This window comes from Myotis brandtii, unplaced genomic scaffold, assembly GCF_000412655.1.
Source record: "Myotis brandtii unplaced genomic scaffold, ASM41265v1 scaffold138, whole genome shotgun sequence".
In the NCBI taxonomy this organism is placed as follows: domain Eukaryota; kingdom Metazoa; phylum Chordata; class Mammalia; order Chiroptera; family Vespertilionidae; genus Myotis; species Myotis brandtii.
In genome coordinates, this window is record NW_005354915.1 from 958,129 (window position 1) to 962,043 (window position 3,915).

The window sequence follows — 3,915 nt, forward strand, 5'->3', positions numbered from 1 at the left end:
CATGCCCTGGGGCAAGTTCCCCTGGAGGGCTTCAGACCTCAGCCGTGACCTGATTCTGACTTTCACATTGAAGAGCACCTAGGGGCCAGTGTGGACAAGCGCTACCAGGAAAGGCTTTGTGGGAGCCAGTGGAACCTTCTACCCCAGAATTACAGAAAAGTCACAATCTATGAGCAGTGGAAGATTTACCCCCTTTTTAAAAAAAATTTTAAATATATTTTTATTGATTTCAGAGAGGAAGGGAGAGGGAGAGAGAGATAGTGTTAACGTAAAATAAACATTGAAACCTGTAAAGAATTGTTGTGAGCTTATTTGAGCCAAATTTTTGACATATGCTGGGAAGCAGAACCTCAAACATTGAAATAATGCTCCGGAGAATGGCGGGTTACATCTGTATTTATACTTTGCAATCAAAGGAAAGGGACGCAGGTGGGTCACATTAAATCCATTGGTGATAGACTAGGGAGGCGGGAGAAAGCAAAGCAGGGGAAACCCCCGGGATTGGATAAAAAGTAAAATGATGGACACATACTTAGGTGGGTGCAGGAACAATTAACATAACAATGAAGGAATTTGTGGTATCTGTCCTGGAGCCCAGGTACATTAGGTTGTGCCCCAAGGGGTCCAGAAAAAGAAAGGGAAGTTACAAGTTACCCAGACATTTCAAGGGTATGTTATCATAGATGCAAAAAGACAGACAGGCTCAGTTAAGGTCAAGGCTAACCTTGTCAGTGAAGATACCGGCCTAGGAGGTGACTACCCACCATCACTGCTTTTAGTAAAAGTTTAATTTCAGACCATCCTTTGTGGTGACTTTAGGTCTCTGAGTTTGCAAGCCCGCCATGCAGGCCTCCCCTGAACTGTCAGGTCAGCATGTGGCCCCTTTCGTCCACAATAGAAACATCAATGATGAGAGAGAATCATGGATCGGCTGCCTCCTGCACGCCCCACCCTGGGCATCAAGCCCGCAACCCGGGCACGTGTCCTGACCGGGAATGGAACCGTGACCTCCTGGTTCATAGGTCGACGCCCAAGCACTGAGCCACGCCGGCCGGGCAGATGCACCCCTTTCAAACGGTTCCTCCAGGAAGAAGCAATAAGCCTGCTCACGCCCACCGCGTGGCTGAATGAGAAGGCAGGTCAGCGGGATGCGGGGAAAGTCCCGCCGCCGGCGAGAATGTGAGGGCGCAGCTGCTTTGGAAAATAGCTTGGCGGTGTCTTAAGCGTGAAGCATACCTTTATCTCCCTGTGACCTGGCGAGTCCACCCCGGACATCTACCAGGAGGAATGAAAACCTTCCCACATAAACTCCTGTTCCCGATGCTTGTCGCAGCAGCACTCGCTGTTAGGACGCACTGCCCTGGCCTCTCCTGCTCCGACATGTTTTCTGAAACGCACATGGTTACAAGCTTTCCCAGGGCTTGGGGCAGGCGGCCAGCGCCTGCAGCAGCAAGATAAGAACTCGTCCCCCTGACGGCCCTATGCACGCCCCTGCCTCGCCTCTGCTTGACCCACTGGCGCACCCACGTCCCGACCCTCCGTGGCACACTCCCGCCCCATGTAGAGAACCTGGCCACCCTCGGCTCACACCCACACGCTGGTCTCAGCCGCCGAGAGAGGATGGAGCACAATTTCCTAAGCTCTCAGCACGGCTCGTGGCCTGGCTCCTGTCCGCACGGACCCGACACCCACAATGGCCGATACGTGGAAACCACTCACACGTCGTCAGTGGTGATGGGCGCACGGCATGCGGTGTGTCTACCGAGATGCTGACACACGCGACGTGCGTGCGCCTCAGAACCACGATGCTGAGTGAGAGAAGCGACGGGCAGAGAAATCCCACACATATTGTAGGGTTCCGTCTGTACGAAATGGCCAACAGCCAAACCTACAGAAACAGAAAGTAGGCTGGTGGTTGCCAGGGGCTGAGAGGAGGGTGGGAAGTCATTGCAAACGGGCCGTGGACACCTTTTGGAGGATGGAAACGTTCTAAAAGCAGACCGCCGATGGTTGTGCAACTCTGTACGTTTGCTAAAGAGTCACTGAATCACACACGTGAATTGTGCCCCCAGCACTGCATGCTGCTTCCTTAATCTGAGCCCCAGTCTAGACACAACCCTGGGGGGGGGGCCACCCAGCTGGGCCAGCTCCCCCCAGGCCTTTCCGGGCCCCCATCCGGGCCACCTGGGGTGGGGGTGGGGACTGTCCTCCGAGTCACAGCATTTCTTACCTCCCTAGGGGCTGTTCCTTTTGCTTCTCTGTCCTCTCTAGACTGGATCTGGGAAGCGAGGACTTGCCTGTCTTGTTCCTCGCTGTGCCAGCTGCTCAAACAGCGGGCGCTCCTCCCGTTCGGGGAGGTTTCATGGAGAAGCAGGGGATCCTGCCTGTTGGGGAGAGGGTCCTGCGGGCACACCTGCAGGACGAGGAGTGTGCCTTTAAGTCAGCTTTTCCAGATTTCCTTTAAATCTTATTGTGAAAGCTCTGGTTTCGTTTTAACTAGAACAAGATTCCGGAATGGAAGCAAGCCAGGGACTCTCTCACTATTTGGTCATTCAGCATGATGCCGTCACCGTGTGCCAACAGGATCCCCAAACAGCTCCGGGAGGTGCTTTAGTTTAGGCAACTCTGCCACGTTGACTTATTCTGCTCACAGGGCTCGAACGCTTTCACAGCCCGCCCCCTGCCGGGCCGCTGAGAATTGCTCTTGGCTCTGACAGCTCCCTCTTCAGGTGCGCGAAGCCACACCCCACCCCACCCACATATCCCCTGCCCCACCCGAGTTCACACCCGCACCCCTTCACTGCTCTGCTTCCCTCCGGCCTCTGCCCGCCTCGTTCATCCTCTGAACTACCCCCCATCACATCTCCAAGAACACCAGTCTTATCACTCTACTCCTCAAAAGCACTCAATGGCTCCCTAGTGCCTGTGGAATTGGCCCACATTCTTTAGCCTGGCATCTGAGATCCTTCATCATCTGGCCGGGAACCATCTTTCTGAAATGACCCCCGCCATTCCCTGCCCCCCATGCAGTTTCCACTCGTTCTTTAAGACACAACTCGAGGAGGCGCCCCAGATCACCTGCCAGCCCCGATGACGGGAGAACCTGGCGCTGTCCATGCCACCTCAGCACTGAGCTTACGCTGCCTCTTTCATTGCTGCTGTGTCTGGTCCTTACGAGGAACCGTTTCTAATCTCCTTGAGGACAGGCACCAGGCCTTAAAACAAACGTTATTGCACCCGGCCAGCGTGGCTCAGGGTTGAGTGTGGACCTGTGAACCAGGAGGTCTCGGTTTGATTCCCGGTCAGCGCACATGCCCGGGTTGTGGGCTCCATCCCCAGTGTGGAGCCTGCAGGAGGCCGCTGATAGGTGATTCTCTCTCATCATCGATGTTTCTCTCCCTCTCCCTTCCTCTCTGAATTAAAAAACATATATATTAAAATAAAAGAAATTATTGCAAAAATTGTAATACTGGTCTGGCACTTTCGCAGTTATTATCTTTCCCTCCTCATAATGGCCGTGTGGAGTAGGTAGCCCACAGGGTATAATCCCCACCTGCAGAGGTGAAGCCAGACGCAGAAGCCAAGTAAGTAGCTCGCAGTGGCACAGCGCGCAGCAGGGCCGGGAGCGGGCGGGGCACCCTGCGGTCACCCTGTGCACTTCCCATTTCCCAGGCCTCAGCTACGGCGAGTCACAGCCAATATTTGTCAATTGTATAATCTCTCATTTCAATCTCTGGACAAAGTGCGGTTGCCATAGCGACCTGGTGTTTCCCTGCAGATACAGCCTCCTCTCTGCCCGCTCCATAGGCGGCCACACCCTGCGCTGGACAGACCGGGTGGGAAGTCCCACGCACCAGGTCACCAGATCCCCGTGCAGCTTCTGCCCTTTAATCCCTGTGTGACCTCGGGGAGCCC

At 54.5% G+C, this 3,915-nt stretch overlaps 1 long non-coding RNA gene across 1 annotated transcript in view; it reads right to left on the bottom strand.

Moving 5' to 3' along the window:
* Positions 1–1,884, bottom strand: part of LOC106725126 — a 14,888-nt gene extending 13,004 nt beyond the window's left edge. Inside the window, exon 1 of the long non-coding RNA XR_001360993.1 lies at positions 1,720–1,884. This is a non-coding gene — a long non-coding RNA (uncharacterized LOC106725126). The remainder of the gene's footprint in view (positions 1–1,719) is intronic.
* Between the last annotated feature and the right edge of the window lie 2,031 nt (positions 1,885–3,915).